The sequence below is a fragment of the Sarcophilus harrisii genome, chromosome 4 (genome assembly GCF_902635505.1).
Source record: "Sarcophilus harrisii chromosome 4, mSarHar1.11, whole genome shotgun sequence".
Classification (NCBI taxonomy): domain Eukaryota; kingdom Metazoa; phylum Chordata; class Mammalia; order Dasyuromorphia; family Dasyuridae; genus Sarcophilus; species Sarcophilus harrisii.
In genome coordinates this window covers 374,640,273-374,663,413 of record NC_045429.1, presented here as the reverse complement: position 1 = coordinate 374,663,413, position 23,141 = coordinate 374,640,273, and positions in this window count along the sequence as shown.

The window sequence follows — 23,141 nt, the reverse complement described above, 5'->3', positions numbered from 1 at the left end:
AATGCAAAGTGAAATGTATTGTGTATAAAGTAATAATGGCTATGTTGTGGAATAATCAGCTGTGAATGACTTTGCTATTCTCAGCAATACAAGGTTCCAAGACTACTTAGACTTATGATGAAAAACGTTATTCATAACCAGAAAAAGAACTGATTGCTTGGAAATATAGATTGAAGAATACTTTTTAAAATTTTTGAAGGTTTTTTTTTGGTTGGGGGAATACATGTTTTTTCACAACATGATTTATAAAAATGTTTTGCATAACTTCATATATATCTTCTCAATGGGGGAGGGAAGCAGGGAGGAAGAGAATCTGGAATTCCAAGTTTTAAATACAAATATTTAAAATGTTTTATATGTAATTGGAAAAAATAAAATATTTTTAGAAGAATGGAATTTTAAAGGGTCAAAGGATATTTAAGATCTTTAGTCTAAGTCTCTTATTTTATAGCATTAGGAAAGGGTAGGGGAGGAGATAGGTTATGCCATGCTCAAATTCCTGTAACTAGTTATTAAGGCTGGAACTCCAGTCTTCAAAATCCTCATTTACTGATTCACCAAACTATTCTGTTTCTGACAATTTTGAGCAGAATTGCTTTTCCCTACTCTGATTGCTATGCTAGGGTACCTCTAGTGCTCAACAGAAAAAATTACACCCAGTGAAACCATCCCTTCTTGCTTCTAACAACATTAAGTTCACTTCAGCACAGGGAAGAAGGTCCACTGTTTGAAAACAAAAGAGCTTTGGGCAAATTAATCATTTCAAAAATTAAGGAAATACCATTCAAGACAAATGATATTTAAATTAGCCAATCCCTACAATGGTTTGGCATGCCTGTCCGCTCATTTCGGACCACTGCTAAATTATTTATGCTCTGAAGCATGAATAGAACACTGTATAAATCAACAAACAAATAAGAGTTTCTTTACACTGCTGTGGAAATGTCAATCTGCCACATCATTTAACAGCAGGGAAGAAAGCTGCAGATGAGATGGGTGGAAGGCAAACATTCATTTTACCACTTGGGATCAGGATGGGAACCTCTCCCAGAGGGACATTTTTTTTAAAAAAAATAAGTGAAGGTGTGTGTGGAGGGGGAGAGATATTATGGATTGGTGGGAAATGGGAAGATGAAAAGATTCTCTTTCCTGATCCTAAAGACAAAATTAGTGTTATCAGGATTGTTTCTCTCCTCCCCTCCTTTTTTTTTTCATTTTCAATTTACGGTTTTCTTTTTACTCCAGTATTTTCTCTCTCTCCTCACTTTTCTGCTCCATTTTCACTTATTTAAAAAAATTCTTTACATTTTTTTAGGATAATGGATTTAGAGATGGGAAGGATCTTAGTGGACAATTAAATACAATTTTTAAGTTACAGTGAAGAAATTGAGGTAATGCAAATATGATAGTATCTGAGGTGTTGAATATATTATTCCTGATTTATCCAGGCTCCCACAATCAATATATATTAGAAGTTAGATTTGAACCCTGGTCTTCCTGATTCTAAGGTTAGTTTTTTTTCTATACTCACAGGTGAGCTACAGCCAGAACATATGAGCCAATTGTTAAGTTTTTAATGCAAGTATTTCCATGTGAAAAATAAATGCAGAAAATGATGAAGAAAAAATGTTAATAAGGGAGATTACACTTAACATTCCCTAGTGCATCCTTATCTATACCATACTACCTGTCTATATTAATAAAATCACTATGTAAATATATTTGTTTGAATTTGTTATAATTACAAAGTACATTCATGATGTACTATAAAGAATATTAGCTTTGAAGTTAGAACTCAGATCTCTTGACATAAGAGCTGTTTTGACCTTACACAGGTCATTTCTCCTGTGTGAGCCATAGTTTCTTCATCTGTTCAATGTGAATAGGAGTCAAAAGTCAAGGTACATGTTCCTTCTTGAACATCCTTTAATTAAAAGCACTTTCTAAAACATCACCATGTTAATACTGTGATATTGATGGAGCAAATATTATTGATCTCATTTTTATAGATAAGAAAACTGAGTTCAGTATCTTAAAGAATTTAGAGCCAGAAGGGTCTTTAAATATCAACCAATCTAATTCCATGTCCATTTACTTTAATATTTTAATCTTCTTTAATTAACATTTTTTCCAACACTTTCTTGTCTACACAATTAACAAAGCAATAGATCTAGCCCTGAGTTTAAAGGGATTTCCAAGGTATAAATACATATACATAAAATTTGATAATCAGTTCTCTTGTTTATGTTTCTAAAGCTCTCATTTTATAGAGGAGAAAAGGAAAGAAACTAAAGCCCAGGTTCTCAGACTCCAAGGTCAATTTTCTTGGTACCACACTGACCCCCAACAAGCAATTACCTCTCTATATCCCCAGGACTGGAAAAAAGAAGAGTATATGTAGTTTCATTGCAGTCTAACTTGTTGGAGGATGCGGCAGCTATCTTAACCTTAGGTGTAGAGAAAAAGATTTGATAAGTCTGCCATGTTCTTAATTTTACGCTTGAAGAAAACAATCAATGGTATTTATGAAAACTGTCCTGTATTATTAAAAAAGATGATTGCTTTCAGCCTTTCTAAAATGTATTGTAATATTCATTTTTCACAAATAGCAATTTTAATCACTCTCTGATAAATCCTACTAAGCTCTCAGTCACTCCAACATCAATGAGCAGGATTTTAATGAGTATGACCCTTCATGTCTCCTTCAGATTGTATCCATTCGTTACCCAATGCTTTAGCCAATTCAGATCTCTGCTCCCATTCTGCCTCCAGCTGTTACCCAAATTTGTCCTTGAAAATGTTCTCATCAGTTCTGGAGAATTTCATGCAATATACTAACTTGCTGTATACCACAGGAAAGGAGTTGGGGGCAGATGTTTTCTTTCAGTAGAAATGAGGAAACAAACAGCTGATCCACATTCTCAAACAGTACACTAATGGGTAGAAAATCTAGCTGAGTCAGCTTCCATCATATCATATCCTGGAGTTTTTCTAAGTGTAGAGTTTTATCATGCAAAGTCAGGTTTTTAGTGCCTTTGGATATGTTGCCAAATTAAAATGGAGTCACAGAATCCTAATGCCTCAGGTTAGAAAGCATCCTAGACCTTTCCTTTTAAACATTCCTGAAAGTAGTCATCAAGCCTGCTTAAAGATCTGCAGAAACAATGCATTGACTTCATAATGCAATCCCCATTCCATTTAAGGACTATTCCACTTGTTTAGAAAGCTCTTCCTAACAGATAAGACAATATACCTCCCTCCATTTTTGTTGAACTAGATTTGTGGAAGAATTTATGCAGGACTTGGCTAATTCATGTTTAGTTTTGTTGAATTGTTGTGGGGGCTTTGGGAGGAGAGGATTGAGGAAGCAACAGTTGCTAAAATTGATAACTCAATTGGAAGAAAAGTGGGAAAATTATATTGACAAATAAAAATGATTTAAAACAAAAGCCATCCATCTAATTTTTTAAAAGAAGAAATTAGGTAATTTCTAAACTTAAATTTAAAATCTAACTCAGTACTCTTAGAGGGAGGTAGATATTATTGGGGAAGACATGGAGGAAAAAAATAGGAAGAAACAGGTTTAGTCATAGAAGTTTAGTAATAAAGGATTGATTCTCCTACACCTAGCACAATAACTAGTTCATGGCACATACTTATCAAATATTCGTTGATTAATTATTTCCCCAGGCTCTACTCCTTTGGCAATCATGTCTTTTCATTGGTACCTTCACCCATTCTGCTTATTTTTTTATGTTTTGTTTCCCTATTACATAATGAGCTCCTTGAAGACAGAGCATGTCTTGCCTTTCTTTATACTGCCACTTTATACTTAGCATAGTGCCTCGTACATAGGTGCTTAATAAGTGTTTATTGAATGATTAATTAATTCACTTAGACCAGAATGATTTTTTCAACTATGGAAGATATGAAGAAAGTGAAGAAATAGAAAGAGAATAAAGAAAGCAGAAAGATTTGAGAAATGCAGCAGAACAGTTTATACCTAGCCAGGTATGATCAAGAAGTATTAAAACTGCCCAAACTTTATGTAGCTTATTTTTGTCTCAAAGACTTGGAGAAATGGAAAATGTATCAACTTTTCAGTAGTTCTTACATGAAATGAACCAAAATGTTTTGAATAGTTTATATACTAGTTAAGGAATCATCATCAATAGATATCAGATATATACTTATTAAGAACACATTAAAAAGCATTTGGATGAAGATCAATGAAAAGAGAAACAGAGAGCTTTTTATTGGAGCATAATGCAAACCACCTGAACTGAAAGACAAACTAGATTAAATTCAGGAGCCAAGACTGATATATTTGCACAATATAGTACTGAGACAAATATAGATGTATACTAGAGAAGTTAATAATCTCTTGACTTACCTTAATAGTCATTCCATCCTTCTAATAGTTGAGGAGGCAACAAAGGATATTCTATTCTGCATCTGATCCTCATTTACTAGTATGGACTGATTGCTGGAGGGAAGGTATGGGAATTGGGCATTCCTATCTAATTTTATAATTAAAAAATGAGGGAAAGCTGGTATATTATGCGGCATGCATTTTAGACTTTGGTAAAGCTGATTTCAAAAGATTAAGAAGCTAGACAAAATACTATGGACTAAACTGCTACAGAGAAAGTTAGTCTTGGAGGATGGGAAACTCAAAAGTAAAAGTATGGAGATTTAAAGATAAAAAATTGGAGTTTTTCAGAAAACTAATTTGACTAATGTGATTATAAAATGAACTTTCCAACCAAATTAGATTTTTTTTAAACAAGAGTCATTTTGAAGATGGAAAGCAAGAGTAAATCATTTAGCGTTTCTTAGTGTCTTCTGTAAAACAAGAGTAATAATAATACCTACCTAGTGAGGTTATTGTGAGGATAAAATGTCATCATATGAAAAGCATTTTTGACTTTCTTTGTATCCCCAACACCTAGCATAGTGCTTGGCACATAGTAGGCATTAATAAATGCTAGTTGACTGACAGAACTGTCAGTGATATATAAAAGATAATCAAGACTGAGAGAAAGGTAATCAAGAATGTAAAGCCTTTTATGGGAGAAATATGCTTGATTTCATGTTCTAGGTTACTTCTGCCAAATCTATTACAATACAGAAATTAAGAGGTAAAAACCTAGGATTTATTATACTTGAACAGAGGTTCAGGTGAATAAAGAATAACCCTGAACTCTGGATTGAAGTTTCTGGCAAACTTTTATTGAGAAAAATTACATCAGAAAGACAAAGAAATAAATTATTTTACATATTTCATCTTATATTAGTTCAACTACAGGTTATAGATTTAACTACATTTAGAATGTTCACAATGGGCTAAGAAGAAAGATTTACATGCCTACTGAGTCTGCAAGAAGGGAATCCTTCCACAAATAACTTTAGGAAGTTTAAGTCTACCTTTATCTTTTTAGCTGAAGAATTTTTTTAAAAGTCTTCCCTTAATTCTATCATTCTAACAGTAAGATTTTAGCCAAGTAAAGTTAATATTAACAAGAAACAGCCAAATATCTATGAGAAATAATATAATAAAAGAAAAATAAAAGATTTCCATCACAGGCTATATAGTAAGGTAAATGTTTCAGTTAAAAAAAAAATAAAAGAAGGGAGGAGGTAAGAGAACAGAATCTACTAACTATAAACAATAAAAACTTTGTCAGATTCCTGGCAAAATTTCAGAAAGAATCATGTCCAGATCATGCCTTCTCAGCACAGATGTTCCTCAGGGTTCTGTCCTGGATCCTCTTTCCTTCTCTGTACTATTTCATTTCTAGGTCTCATCAGCTCTCATTGATTTAATTATTATCTTTATGCTGATGATTCTTAAATCAACCTTTCTTGCCTGAATGTCTCTGCTAAATTCCAGACCTTTTGAACTGGATGTCCAGTAGACATCTTATACTCAGTGCATCCAAAACAGAACTCTTATCTTTTCCCAAAACCCTTCCCCACCACACACACTTTTTCTATTACTGTGAGGGGAAACACCAGCCTCACAGTTCCTCAGGCTTGCAGCCTAGGAATCATCCTTTGTTCCACACTTCCTCTCATTTTCCAAAACCAAACTGTTGCCAAGACCACTTAATTTCATTTTTGCAACATCTCTCAAACATCTTTCAACCCCCCTTCTTGATTCTTGCACACTGAAACTACTACAGTACAGGTGGTCATCACTTCATACCTTAATTACTGTTGTAGTCCTGCCCTCCTTAAGTCTATTCTCACTCCAAATTATTCTCAATTCAGCCATTAAAATATTTTTCCTAAAGTACAAATCTGATCATGTCATTTAGTCCTACTCAATAAATTCCAGTGGCTTCCTGTTGCATCTAAGAGTCAATGAAAGATGCTCTATTTAGCATTCAAAGCCCTTTATGACCTAGCTTTTTCCTACCTTTCTGGTCTTTTTTACTCTACAATACATGTTCTTTGATCCAGTGACACTGAACTCCTGGCTATTCTGTAAAAAAGATATTTCATTACTTGACTTGGGCATTTTTTTCTGGCTTTCCCCTATACCTGGAATGCTTTCCCCACTCTGCTCTAACTGATGATTTGCCTAGTTTGGTTTAAGTCCTAACTAAAATCCCACAAGCTAAGGGAAGCCTTACCATTTATCCTCTTTTAATGCCAATACTTTCCCTCTTGTAATTATATGCTGTTTATCCTGTATATGTCTTGCTTTGTACTGTGTACACACACACACACATCTACATATTTTCCTCTATTAGACTATCAAATCCTTGATAGTCTTTTGCTCCTTTTTGTATCCCCAGTGCTTAGCACAGTGCCTCACACATAGTAGCTACTTAATAAATATTTACTGAATTTAATTGAAATTTAATTTTATTGAATTAATTTAACTGAAAAAATCATTAAGATAGTTGAAGGACACTTAGAAAAGGAAGTGATTTACAAAGAACCAATATGGCTTCATAAAGAACAGAACTGAAAACCGATAATTAAGTATCTTATCCAAGTTTATAGAATTAATAATGTCAGACAAACTTTATTTCCATTTTTAAAAGGGTTATTAAAATAGCTCAGTGGAATACTATAGCTACAATTTATAAAGACTTTAGTGAAACTTCTCATAAAGTATTTCATATTATGCTTGAGGAGAATGTGAGAAATATAAGAAGTGGTCAATATTTTAGAGGTATTTAGAATTGCTGTAAAGATTAGACTCAATGATATTATAAACAAATTAGAAGAACAAAGAATAATTTACTTTTCAGATCTGTGGAGAAGGAAGGTTTTTTGACCAAAGAAGAAATGTAATATGTTATTGAATACAAACAAGATAATTTTGATTATATTAAGTTAAAAAGATTTTGTACAAACAAAACCAATAGAGACAAGATTAGAAGAAAAGCAAAAAACTGGGGGAAATTTTTACATTTAAGGATTCTGATAAAGGCCTCATTTCTAAAATATATATAGAATTAATTCAAATTTATAAGAATTCAAGCCATTCTCCAATTGATAAATGGTCAAAGTATATGAACAGACAACTTTCAGATGGAAGAAATTGAAACTATTTCTAGGCATATGAAAAGGTTCTCTAAATCACTATTGATGAGAAAAATGCAAATTAAGATATCTCTGAGGTACCGTTACACACCTCTCATATTGGTAGGAAAAGATAATGACAAATGTTGGAGGGGATGCAGAGAAACTGGGACACTAATACATTGTTGGTGAAGCTATGAACTGATTTAACCATTCCGGAGAGCATTTTAGAATTATGCCCAATGGGCTATCAAAGCCAATGTTCCTCCTGGGCTTGTAATCCCAAAGAGATTATAAAGGAGGGAAAGGGACCCACATGTGCAAAAATGTTTGTGGCAGTACTTTTTGTAGTGGCAAGAAACTAGAAACTGAGTGGATGCCCATCAGTTGGAGAATGACTGAATATGTTATGGTATATGAATGTAATAGAATATTATTGGGGTTTTTTTAGAAATAGTCAGCAGGAGTGAAATGAGCAGGACCAGGAGATCATTATATACTTCAACAACAATAATATATGATGACCAGTTCTGATGGACCTGGCCATCCTCAGCAACGAGATCAACCAAATCATTTCTAATGGAGCAGTAATGAACTGAACTAGCTATGCCCAGAAAAAGAACTCTGGGAGATGACTAAAAACCATTACATTGAATTCCCAATCCCTATATTTATGCACACCTGCATTTTTGATTTCCTTCACAAGCTAATTGTACAATATTTCAGAGTCTGATTCTTTTTGTACAGCAAAATAACGTTTTGGTCAGGTATACTTATTGTGTATCTAATTTATATTTTAATATATTTAACATCTACTGGTCATCCTGCCATCTAGGGGAGGGGGTGGGGGGGGTAAAAGGTGAAAAATTGGAACAAGAGGTTTGGCAATTGTTAATGCTGAAAAGTTACCCATGTATATATCCTGTAAATAAAAGGCTATTAAATAAAAAAAAAAATAGTCAGCAGGATGATTTCAGAGAGACCTGGAGAGACTTACATGAATGAACTGATGCTAAATGAAATGAGCAGAACCAAGAGATCATTGTAAAATGATCATTGGCAAAAACAAAACTATACAATGATCAATTCTGATAGACATGGCTCTTATCCACAATAAGATGACTCTGGCCAGTTTCAATTATCTCATGATGAAAAGGGCCATCTGCACCCAGAGAGAGAACTGTGGGAATTGAGTGTGAAACACAATATGGTATTTTCACTTTTTTGTTGTTGTTTGCTTGCATTTTGTTCTTTTTCTCCTTTATGATCTGATTTTTCTTATGTAGCATGATAATTATGGAAATATGTATAGAAGAATTGTTCATGTTTAACATATATTGAATTACTTGCCATTACTTTTAAAAATTTTAGACTGAGTAGATAATAGTTTATTATAGCAGCTTTATAAGAGATCTCTAGTGGAAGGGTCCAATGTTCTAGATGTGGTCCTATTTTTTCTTTTTTTTCTTTTTAGTTTTTTTATTATTAAAGCTTTTTATTTTCAAAACAAATGCACAGATAATTTTCAACACTCACCCTTGCAAAACCATGTGTTTCAAATCTTTTTTTCCCTTCCTTACCCTCACCCTCTCCCCTAGACAGCAAGTAATCCAATATATGTTAAATATGTGCAGGTACTATGTTTTTTTTTTTTTTTAACATTTTTATTTTTTCAATCAGCAAAAATTTGTTTTCTCCCCATCCAACCTTTTTACTTGAGAACTAAAGAAACACAGATCTCATTATAAACATACATAGACAATCAAAATAGTCATATTTTTGTTCAGTCGTTTTTTTTAAGTCTCATATTTTACTCTGAGTCCTTTGCCTTGTTATCATGAAGTGGATTCCATGTTTCATTATTGGTCTTTTGGAAATGTGTTTGGTTATTATATGGATGAATTTCTAATTCTTTTAAAATTGTTGCCTTTACCATATTCCTATCATTGTATTAATTGTTCCCCTGATCCTGTTCACTTTGCTCTACATCAGTTCATACAAGTTCTCCCAGGTTTCTCTAAAACCACCCTCTTCATGATTTCTTACAACACAGTAGTATTCCATCATATTTATGTATCACAGCTTTTTCATCCATTCTCCAATTTATGGGTACTCTTAGATTCCTATTCTTTGTGACCTCAAAAAAGCTATAAATATTTTTGAACATTCTTTGTTTTGCTTAGGTCTAATTCTTCCATTAATGGACCTTTCCTTTAAATTCCTTTCTTCCCTTTTATTTCTCTATTGAGTAAAATGTATTTCTATACTCAATTCTGTGTGTGTATATTCTTTTTTCCTTTAATCAATTCAGATGAAAGTAAGGTTGAAGATCAGCTATTGCATACTAATTACATGATACTTTTTCCTAACCTTTCTTTCCCTCCTTCTCTTCCAATATATTTCTCTTTCCATTCCTCTTTCAAAATAAAGACATAATAGCCTTGTCAAATGAGACTCCTTCTATGACCTCTGATGATAGGACTCAGAGGAGATACATGTACCATCTCTGTATATTACATTGTAAACAGTTTATCCTTATTTGGTCAGTTATCATTGTTTATTAATGTTCTCCTTTTTATCTTTCTCTTAATTCCCATATTTGAAATTCAAAGCTTCTATGCAGCTCAGATCTTATCATTAGGAATACTTAGAAGTCTCCTATTTCATTAAAGATCCATTGTTTTCTTCCTGTAGCATTATACCTACCTCCCAGAGTTGTGAAGTTTAAATGAGATATTTGTAAAGAGTTTAACATAGTACCTGTAACATAGTAGATGTTATATAAGTCTTTTCTTTCACCAATTATCAGAATGCCAGACATAGAATGAGGAAAACCCAAATTTTAAATCCTACCTCTATGATTTGGGACAAGTCTCTGAAAATGAAGACAGTAAGAGCATGTATGCCATAGAATCGGGAAGATTAAATTAGGTTATATATAGAAATAGATATTTATGTATGTATACTTATGTATGTCACACCTTGCAAACATAAACATGCTATATAAATCATAGCTAATGGTTATTACTTTCATTTTACACAGAAAAAAAATAGACACAAAAACACTTAGTATCTTGGCAATGGCAGAGCTGAGATTGGAACCCAAATCTTCTGAATTCAAACCATGGAACAGTCCCCAAGAGCAAAACTGTATCCTAGTGAAGGACATCACACAGTTGTTTCTACATCTGCTAACATTTTCACTTTAACAGATGGTTTCGGGTCCTGAAAATAAAGCAATAATAATGCTAGAATTTCATAATGCATGTCAGAGATAGTGAGAGAAGTATTTTGGGGGACTGAGGGCAGAAGTAGTGAGGTTCTTAGTGTACCTGGCAATGAGAAAACTTAGTTGCAAAGAAAACAGATTAATTTTTCTCACCTTAACATTTCAAACACCAATTTTTTTATGCCGAATTAAAAGATCTTTATCTGCATAGAGTTAAGCATTTATATAAAACTCTAACATGCAAATTTCCATTTAAGCTGTGAGAAGTAGATACAGTTTACTCCAGTTTGGAAAACTCAGTCCCTAACCTGAGTTTTCATATATTCTTAATTCCTTCTGAGGAACTGTCTCCTGAAGTTTGTGGTATTCAGTTATTTTTCAGTATTTACAACTTTTCATGACCCCATTTGGAGTTTTCTTGCAAGGATACCGAAATGGTTATCATTTCCTTCTCCAGCTCATTTTACAGATGAAGAAACAGGGTGGAGTAACTTGCACAGGGGCACATAGCTGTTAAGTGCCTTAGGCTACAATTGAACTCACAAAAATGAGACTTTCTGACTGCAGACCTGGCATTCTATACCCTGTGCCACCTAGCAGTTTCTGAATCAGTCCTATCTTTTCTACTCTATGCAACATCAAACAAAGGAACCTCTATGTGTTATCTCCATACATCACACGCTGTTAAACGATTTGAGTTCATCATTTACTTCAAGCCAGTAGAGAAGGAAGCCATTAAAAAAAACATACTAAATTAAGTTTGACATCTCTCTTTAAAAGACAAATTTGTTTGTTTCTAACATGCTGAGTTCAGCTGGATGCTCTGACATTGCTCTCTAAATTACTGATTAACAACTAGAGTCTTAATTATCCTCACATTTTTCTGGTATGGTTTTCAATATTAGTTCTCACACTAGGGTTTGTTTCACTGAGGATCTATTTACTTGCTACAATAGGCAGTCAATAAATACTGTATCTCTTTCTTGAAAGAAAGATAATATTTGAGAATGTTGGCTTACCAGGAAATCAATTTCTCAGATCAGAAATCCCAGGTCAGTTCTTATCACAGGAACTTAAAGAGAGATAACTTAAAGAGAGGTTGATATAATAACTGCATACAGAGATACAAACCTGGAGAGAGAAACATTTCTGCATATAGACAGAAATGACTGAATTCAAATCAATAAAACTTATCCTTTATTCCATCTTATATTCATACTCCAGGATATATATATATATATATATATATATATATATATATATATATATATATATTCATTCCTCTAAAGATCTCTCACTTCAAAAAGTTATAAGATCTCAAACCAGTAGGGACTAACAATCATTCTGTATATTCTATGAACTGATGACTGAGCAGTGAATGCTGACACCCAAAGTAAATATTAATGACTGAGGGGCCATTCTATAAAGCTGGGATGCCCCTGGATGTTGTAAATCTGAAGCTGAAAGTTGTATATCATGTATCTCTATGACAATCTGAGAAAGAGACAACAAAGAACGTAACCAAAAGTATTCCTCACTAAGAACTTTTTACAACAGATTTTGACCTAAATTGGATGAGCAATAATCTCAAAAGATATTTTAATGATTCACCCTTGACTATTATTTTTAATGAAAAGATTAAGTCAAAATGGTGAAGAAATATATGTCTTTTCAAGTATTTTGGGCACAAGTTAGAGTCTCTGGACTGTGGAATATTTTTAGAAACCAGAGTTGAGGATGAATCCAAAGCAGCAGGATAAAGGCAGGGACTCATCCAAGCTGTCCCTCAAACTCTTCCAAATACCATTAAATAGTGACTTTAAAAAAACTGTAGCGCATGAGAATGCGTAAAAGACAGAGTGAAATAGTTTTTCAACCAAAGAAAATTTAGAAGGTCAGCAGGAGAGATCTGTTATACCAGGGTGGGAGTGCAGAACAGTTCCAGCACAGACTATGCAAGCAAAGCCCCACCCCACCAAGCCAGAAGCAAGACCTGGGAACTTTTTTTTTTTTTTTTTTTTTTAAATAGCCTTTTATTTACAGGTTATATGCATGGGTAACTTTACAGCATTAACAATTGCCAAACCTCTTATTCCAGTTTTTCACCTCTTACCCCCCACCCTCTCCCCAGATGGCAGGATGACCAGTAGATGTTAAGTACATTAAAATATAAATTAGATACACAATAAGTATACATGACCAAAACGTTATTTTGCTGTACAAAAAGAATCAGACTCTGAAATATTGCACAATTAGCTTGTGAAGGAAATCAAAAATGCAGGTGGACATAAATATAGGGATTGGGAATTCAATGTAATGGTTTTTAGTCATCTCCCAGAGTTCTTTTTCTGGGCATAGCTGTTTCAGTTCATTACTGCTCCATTGGAAATGATTTGGTTGATGTCATTGCTGAGGATGGCCAGGTCCATCAGAACTGGTCATCATATACTATTGTTGTTGAAGTATCTAATGATCTCCTGGTCCTGCTCATTTCACTCAGCATCAGTTCGTGTAAGTCTCTCCAGGCCTTTCTGAAATCATCCTGTTGGTCATTTCTTACAGAACAGTAATATTCCATAATATTCATATACCACAATTTATTCAGCCATTCTCCAACTGATGGACATCCATTCAGTTTCCAGTTTCTAGCCACTACAAAGAGGGCTGCCACAAACATTCGTGCACATACAGGTCCCTTTCCCTTCTTTATAATCTCTTTGGGATATAATCCCAGTAGTAACACTGCTGGATCAAAGGGTATGCACAGTTTGATAACTTTTTGAGCATAGTTCCAAACTACTCTCCAAAATGGTTGGATTCGTTCACAACTCCACCAACAATGCATCAATGTCAAGACTTGGGAATTCTGAATGAGTGTCAGCACTGGCAGTTTCTAGACTTCTCAGTCCATAGCCATCATGGATGAGTTAGAAAGTCATCAGGAAAGGTTTGTGCAGTTAGATAAGAGCCACAGCAAACCAAGATTCTGCTTTGGGAGCCACTGAATAAGTAGCAATAACAGCAAAAGTGGTGAAAGTAACAGCAGATTATAGGAGGGCTTGGTATATGATATTTTGAAGAGTAAAGAAGCTAGGATTACAATAAAGAATCACCTAACCAGTAAAAATGAGTATAATTCTTCAGGGGAAAAGGTGGATATTCAATGAAATAGAGAACTTTCTTTTTTGAAATAGAAGACTTTCAAGTATTTATGATGAAAAGACCAGAACTAAATAGAAAATCTGAATTTCAAATACAGGATTCAGGAGAAGCATAAGAGAGTAGTCAGGAAAAGGAAATCATAAGGGATCTAATATGTTTTTTTTTTCTGTTTACATTACTACATGGTAAGATATGTGTAATTCAAAAACTTTCTAATTATTATATTTCTTAGGATTAATATATTAGACAGAGGGCATAAGTGTGAGTTGAATATGAAGGGATAATATCTAAAGACAAATTAAAACACGAGAGAGGAATATAGTGAGAGAAAGGGAAAAGAAAAGGTAGAATGGCATTAATTATCTGCAACCCAAAAAAAAAAAGGCAAGAAAAAGTTTTTTACATTAGAGGGGAAAAGGGAAAGTGAGTGAACCTAACTCTCCTCAGAATTGGCTCAAAGAGGAAATAACATATACATTCAATAATGGATATAGAAATCTATTTTCCCTTGAAGGAAAATAGGTGGGGAAAGGGATAGAAGAAGGGGAAAAAAGTAATACAAGACAGAGTATATTGGGGAAAAGGGTGATCAGAAGTAAAATATTTTTAGGAAAAGAGAGGGTGAAAGAATAGAATAAAAGGAGGAAGCTGTTAGCACTAGAGACTGTGAAAATAATTTTGAAGCAAGTTTACTTGATGAAGACCTCATTTCTCAAATATATAGAGAATTGAGTCAAATTTATAAAAAAATAAGAACTATTCCCCACTTGGTGAATGATCATGACCAGTTTTCAGATGAGCCAATCATGCTATTTAAAGCTATATAAAAACATTCTAACTCACTACTGATTGGAGAAATTCAAATTAAAATAATTCTGGGGTATTACTTCATATTAATTAAATTGGCTAATGGGTCAGAAAAGGAAAATGACAAATGCTGAAGGGAATGTGAGAAAAAAAATGAGGTATTAATAATAAAATTATGTACTAATTCATTCATTCTGAAGAGCAATGTGGAATTATGTCTGAAGGGCTATAAAATCATGCATACTTTAACTTAATAATGCCACTAGTAGGTGCGAATCTCAAAAAGGTTTTAAAAAAGGAAAAGAACCCATATGTTCAAAAATATTTATAGTAACTCTTTTCTCAGATCAAAGAATTGGATAAGTGATACTTATCAGTTGGAGAATGGCTAAATAAACTGTAGAATGTTATTATGATGAAAAACTATTGTTCTATAAGAAATACTGAATAAGATACTCTTAGAAAAACCTGGAAAATCCTCTCTGATGAAATGTATTGTGTACAAAATAATGCCAAAGTTGTAAGATAGCTAGTTGTTAATGACTTTGTAATTCTCAGCAATACAATGATCCAAGACTATTCTGAAGGACTTATGATGAAAAATTCTACCCATACCCAGAAAAAGAACTGATTGTCAGAATATAGACGGAAGCATACTTTTTTATTTAGTTTTAATACATATTGTTTTATGAATCATGTTGAGTGGGAAAAATCAGAACAAAAAGGAAAATTAGTGAGAAAGGTAAAAAACAGAAAAGAGAATGAACATAGCATATGTTGATTTACATTCAATCTTCATAGTTCATTTTCTGGATGCAGATGGCATTTTCTAACTAAAGGATTGGCTTTGGATCATTGAATCACTGAGATGAACCAAGTCTTTCATAGTTGATCATCATACATTCTTGCTATTATTGAGTACCATGTATTTATTCCTGGTTCTGCTTGTTTTGCTCAGCATCACTTCCTGTAAATCCTTCCAGGCCTTTCTAAAATCAGCTTGTTCTTTATTTTTATATAATAATAATGTTCTATTACCTTCATATAGAACAACTTATTCAGCCATTCCCCAGTTGATAGGCATCCACTCATTTTCCAATTCTTTGCTACCACAAAAAGAGCTGCTACAAACAGTTTTGTACATGTGGTTCCTTTTCCCTCCTTTATTATTTCCTTGGGATATAGACCCAGTAATGGCATTGTTGGGTCAAAAGATATGCACAGTTTTATAGTCCTTTGGGCAAAGTTCAAAATTGTTCTTCAGAATGGTTATATCATTTCACAACTCCACCAACAATACAGTAATGTTCCAGTTATCCCACATCCCCTCTAAAATTTATCATTGTCTTTTCCTGTCATTTTAGCCAATCTGAGAGGTATGAGGTGATGCCTCATAGTTGTTTTAATTTGCATTTCTCTCATCAATAGTTATTTAGATCATTTTTTCATATGACTATAGATGGTTTTAATTTCATCATCTAAAAATTGTCTGCTCATATCCTTTAACCATTTATCAATTGGGGAGTGACTGGTAGTCTTTTAAATTTGACAAAAATTTGACAGAAATGAGACCTTTATCAGAAACACTGAATGTAAAATATCCCCCCAACTTTGTACTCCCCTTTTAATCTTGTCTCTGTTAGTTTTGTTTGTGCAATTTTTTTAAAACATTTAATGTACATTTAAATTTAATCTACATTTTGCCTTTCAGCATGTTCTCTGGATTTTATTTGGTCATAAATTTCTCCCTTCTCCAACAATCTAACAGGAAAATTATGCCTTGCTTTCCTACTTTGCTCATGGTATCACACATTCATTTTGACCTTATTTTGGTTTGGGAAAGCATATTTTTAAACTTTTTTTGAGTATTTTTTGAGGCAGGGAAAATCTATATTTTCTTTTGCGGTATAACTTAATGTATATCTTCACATGTGTCTTTTCGATGCAGGGAGAAGAAGGAAAGAAGGAAAAGAATCTGAAACTCAAAGTTTTCAAAATATATTTAAAAATGTTATGTGTAATCAGGAAAAATAAAATATTAAAAAAAAAAGAAGAGGGAAAAATAAGAATCCAGAATTGGCATTCCTCAAGCACATACTCTTCTATCTCAAAGAAAAAAAAATTCACGAATACATACAACTCTGGATGCAAATCTCATGCACAACTTTAACTATGACAACATCCTCTTAATAAATGTTAGTAATTCCCTACCATCTAGTGGATAAAGTCCAGTCTCCTTAGTCTAACATTTAAACCCCTTCACTAATTTCAATCTCTCTCCTTTCATTTCTTTCCTCTCTTTGCCTCTCCCCAATGTCTGTTATGTCCCCATAAAGATGCTGCTACAAATATTTCAGTATATATGGGAACTTTCTGTCTTTAATTTTGGTATTTATTAGGACAAATACTTGGCAGTGGGACCTATAAGTCAAAGGATATAGAAATTTAAAATTTGTTTAGCATAATTTTATATTGCTTTCAGAATGGTTGGACTAGTTCATAGCTCTGTCAGCAATAAATTAGCATTCTTCTTATTATTCCTTAATCCCTCCTACATTGATTAAGATTTGTGATCTTTGCCAATTCTCTAGGTATATGATAAAACTTCAGAGATTTTTTTTACTTGCTTTTATCCTGTTAATAATGATCTGGATCAATCTTTCATATGATTGTTAAATTATTTGCAATTATTTTGCAAGCTGTTTATTCACATTATTTCACCACAGATTGGGAACATAATACATTTAACAAAGATTTTTAAAACAAACATTTTCCCAATTGATAACTTCACCTTGTATCCTAGATATAGTTATTTTGTAGGGGCAAAATTTTTCCAATATTTTGTAATCAAAATTATGTATTTTAATTTTGGTAATTGCTTTGATCTCTTCTTTTGGTCAAGAATTCTCCTCCAAGAGAAAGCTGTGAAAGATTTTCCAAATCACTTTTTTCTAATCTTTTTATGATGTAACTTTTCATATTCATATTGTATATCAATTTTAGGATTATTTTAGCATATGATGTAAATTATTGGTCTGAGCTTAATTTCTGCCAAATTATTTTCCAATTTTGCCAAATTCTTGTCAAATAGGGAGTTCTCCAATTAATATGGGCTCCCAGTTTATTAAATAATAAGTTGTTGAGTTTGTTTCTGCTTTTCCTTTATCTAATGTGTTTCAATGATTTACTTTTCTATTTGTAACTTGTTCCATTCCCAGGTGCTATGACCCCACATCCCAAAAATAGGGAGTACAAAAAAATTCTCTTTCAATGGTTAAATATTTTTCACATTTTCCTTCTTAATATACTTTCCCCAAGTTTTTTTCCCTTGAAGTTTTAATTATTTTCCTCTCTCTTTGTTGATTTACCTGATAGTGATATACATTTTTTTTAACCAATTTTCTCTCTTGATCTTGGTCTTTCCACTCTTCCCTCTTCAGCCTCTGGACTTTCCTCTTGCCTCACTCTTCCTTTTTTCTCTTCCACTTAAATAGGGGTCCTCAAACTACTGCCCGCGGGCCAGATGCGACAGCTGAGGACAATTATCTCCCTCACTCAGGGTTATGAAGTTTCTTTATTTAAAGTCCCACAAAACAAAGTTTTTGTTTTTACGATAGTCCGGCCCTCCAACAGTCTGAGGGACAGTGAACTGGCCCCTATATATTTAAAAAGTTTGAGGACCCTAGGTTAGATCCTAAGGCTAGGTTGCTAAGAGTACTCAGGCTACTCACTTTAGGCAATATTGTCCAGGTTGCTACCTTGAGTAATTTTTTGGAGGAAAAAGGTACAAAAGGGCTGACTTTTACTAAGTTTTCAGTATCCTTTTCTTTAGGACTAAATTCTAAGTTTCTAAATATATCTTGGGAAATATACCTCCCCTTCTCTTTTCTTACCAAGTATGTGTTTCATAATATGTTTTTAGCCTTCTTTCCTTAACAACTTCATTCACTTCCACAATTACAATTATTATCCCTATGAAGATGATTCGCAAATGTACATATATAATTGAGACTTCTCTTCTGAGCTGCAAGTGTCTACAAGGCATTTAGGATTACAAACTCAACATTTGTGTTGAGCTTATTCTTTCTCTTGCTCTACCTTCCAAATGTACTCTTATTCTGCATTCACTATTTTTATGACTGGCACCACCATTTATTTAGTCTCCCATGTTTGCAATGAGATTATATTTGACTTATCCCTTTAATTATCAAATTTTGTCAATTCTACCCGTACAATCTCTCTTGCATCCAACACTTGCCACTACCCTACTAAGGATATTATAAAAAAACATTTTATTATAGGTCTTTCCAATTCTGTTCTCTTCTTCTTCCAGCCTGTTCTTTATACCAGACTGTGTCAACTTTATCTGATACTTCTCATATTAAACACTCAAAACTCTAGTCAAATGGCACAGTTCTGTTACCTGAACATGTTTCCCCCAAGCCTGATATATTCTCCTTCTCCATCCTTATCAGTTGAATTCTTATGTATTACCCATCTTGAAAAACCCAAATAAAAGTCATCAGCTCTATAAAGCTTTCCTTGAGCACTCCAAATGGTAAATGGCATTCCCACTTACATCTTGGACCTGACATTACAACTTTGTCATACATCTCTTTAATGTATTGATCATGTGAAATTCTTAAGTATAGTTATATGTGTTTGTTTAATTGAATTGGAAGCTCTTTGTGGGAAGGAAGTACATTTCCAGAGCCTAACAAAGTGCTTTATAGAAACTCACCTCTTAATAAAATAAATATAGACTATAGAATAAAATAGAATAGATAAATTACTACCTGTAACTCTCTAATGCATTACTGAGTGACAGCAAATAAAATGTTTACATCTGTCTGCCTGGAAATGAATGGTAAATCTCACCTATCACACTGGGATATTGCTAAGATTATGGGATTTATCACAAGACACCAGAGACTGTAGTATTTTATACCTCGTTTGTATGTAATCTTAAAAGAAATTTTTTTTTTAAAGATTAGGTGATGCTGAGATTAAACCACTTGAGAATGTCCCCAAATTTCAAATAGCATTTTACTTTAAGGATAATCAAGACCACCCATTTCTTAGAGTCCTGCTGTTTGTTTAAAAGATACATTTTTTGTCCTGATATTGAGTTTCATGGTTGAGTGCCAATATTCTCAGAGGATTTAATATAGGAGCAAGCAAGAAATCATTTAATCCTAGCCACAGCATGGTTTTCAAAGGGATAAAACATTTGACCTCTCCTTAATGTTCTGCAATGGACACTATGGGCTGATCTGCAGACATTTTAACAGCTATCAGGGAAGCTCCTGTCTCTTTATAAGCTCATTTGATACATCTTCCAGTAAACACATATCTTCATCAAAGGGGGAATTATTTAGATGTCAGCTTTGCCTCAGACTCACCATCTCAAAGGTAGCATACTGCAGCACAAATTTCCCATCTTTACCTCATTCACTCCTCCCTAGTCAGGAATAAAAGCAGACATTTATTCAGGATTTAATGTTTGGAAAGTGCTTTATCTGTATTAGCTCATCTGGTCCCTCATAATCACTCTTGAAGTAAATACTACAGGTGTCATTATCTCCATTTTATTCATGGAGAGCCAAGATGCAGTGTTAAGCAGCTTGTCAATGGTTATGCCTCTAATTAGTAAGCACCAGAGACAGAATATGAATCCAGATTTCTCCTGATTCCCAGTCCTGGGTACGTTCCATTATACCATATTTTCTCTCAGTAATGAGGTTCTCACTCTGCCCTCAGACCTCAAATAACATTTTTTCTTCTTTTTAATGTATTTGTCACAGTTTTTAGTGCATTAAATGTCTTATGGACAGGTAGATGGCACAGTAGAGAGAATGTCAGGACTGGTCAGGAAGATATATCTCCCCAAGTTCAAATCTGGCCTCAGATACTTCCTAGCTGTGTGACCCTAAGCAAGTCCTTTAATCCTATTTGCTTCAGGATTCTCATCTATGAAATGGGCTAGAGAAATACTCCAATATCTTTGCCAAGAAAACCCCAAAAGAGATCACACAAGCAAACTATGACTAAATAGCAATAAATTGTGTTGTATCTCTAATGAGGGTAGGGATTATGTCAGGAAAAACTATCTACACATGCAAATTTTAACCACTCACACCTAGTAGAGTATTTAGTACACATAAGGTGCTTAATTGTTTATTATATGTGTGTTGAATTGACTTAAAAGTCACCCAAAGCATGAAATTTTGTGTGAGCTTTTTACAAGGGTATGCTGGTCAATATTTAGGACTTGGGCTCTGGAGGAGAAGGGAGGATTTATTTTAATGTTTAATGTGCATTATTAAAAATTTAAGTCTAAGCAATCAACAAAACAAAAATCAAGCCCTGATTTTGAAGCCCTGATCAAAAAGGCTCATTTTTCAGGAGAAATTGCTCACAATGCAGATCTAATAATCTCCCAAACTTGTTAGAACTTACTCCAGGAGACCTTCATTTTTAATTGAAAGAATTGGACAAGAATTTATGAACTTTCTTTTACCTCTAAAGCTATAATCTTAAATCAGGCAGAGTAGTATAATGATATGATTATAGGACTATTGATAGAATCAGCCCTGCCTCTGATACATGAAAATTATATTAGCTAACATATCACTCTTTAAGGTTCCATGTACTTTATATATACTCTTTCACATGAGCCTCTCATAATATTAGGAAGTACATTATTATCATCCCTATTTTTCAGAGGCCCAGAAAGATTTAGCCATTTGCCCACATGCACATAGTCAATAAATTTCTAAAAGGCAGGATTTGAAGCCAAGTTTTTCTTCCTCCAAGACCAGTGATTTTCTTCACTGTATCACATGCCTCTCTTTCTCACACACATTGTTGGTCTATGGATAGAACCATAATTAGGTGATAATTAGTCTAAATGAATCATGAAGGCTAAGAATCTACATTAATGAAGAGTTGAGAAAGCTAATTGCAGATTCATTAACATGAACATTCTTAGAGGAAAAGTGGCCATCCAAGAAGCAAACAATTTGATGGAAGAGTAATTCCTAGTGTATTGGAAAAGGGATAATTATATTTGCTAAAACATCATATTTGCCACCATATTGCTCTGCTCTGGACTTTTCTACCATGCCCCAAAAAGTTCTGAAAGAACACTTCACCTCAAAACACTTGGAACTCTCACCTCAAAAGAGTCCCCTGACTTTTGGAACTCTCCCTTCTAATTATATGGCTTTTCCAAGAATTTTCATTTAAGCATGTCCATGCCAGCCATCTCCTCATTTCCTATGAGTTCACACTTCTCATGACACTATTCTCACTTCTCCCTTTTCTGTTTTTGTTTTATTTTTTAATGTATAGTCTTCACCATTAAAACAAACCTGAAGGACAGAGGTTGTTTTAGTTTTTGGTAAGATTTACTTATATATTCTCATTGCTTAGCATAGTAACTCGCACATAGGCAATAAGAAGATCTAGGTAATTTTCCCAGAACTTTTGGATAAGATTATAAGTCACATTAGGTCAAGAAATATAAATAAACAAAAACTGTCACACTTGATTAGTATCCAGAATGAAAGTATTCTGCCTGGGAAGAACTGCATCTGAAGTAATGAATTCAGATCTAGGTAATATAATTGGAAGAGGGAGACATTATAGAAGTGAATTACTGAATCAGGTTTACATTCAGAAGAGATCTTGGAAATCCCACAGTCCAACTTTTTCATGTGAGGAAATTGAATTCCATAAAAGTTAAATAATTAATCAAAGTTTCAGAAGTGTTCAATCTTGAATTTCATAATCCAAGACCACTAGTCTTTCCATTACTCCATGATGAATCATGTAAGGATTGGTTGAATAAATTGACAAAATTGAGCCTGGAGAATAGAATAACAATGTTCAAATATTTGAGTGGCTATGCAGAAGAGAGATCAGGATTCTTTTATATGATTACAGGATAGAGAATTAAAAAGTACCAGAGAGGCAGATTTTAGCTCAAAGATTTTCTAGAGTTATCTCAATATGAAGTGGACCACCTTTAAAAAATGAAATTTCACTGGAAGTTGGCTGACCACTTGTAAAGAATTTTGTTGAAAAGGATTAATGCTTTAGTCAGGAGGATTCCTAAGGTCACTGCCAACCTTTGAAATGTATTATTCTTTAGAGCATCTAATGAATCCTTTGGCTCAACATTCTGTCTTCAACAGTATCCCAGAGAGACATTTTATGGTAGTTCAAAGCCGATATCCTCCACAGCACTACTCTCTTATAGATTAGGGGTGTACTTTGATCATTCTTTCTAATATCTTCTTGAATGCCAGGGTATGGCAAAATGACCTAAAAGAACTAATTGAGGCTCACCTCCATAAAATCTCTCATATCTGACCCCCCTTTCTCTCCTCTTGTACCACTA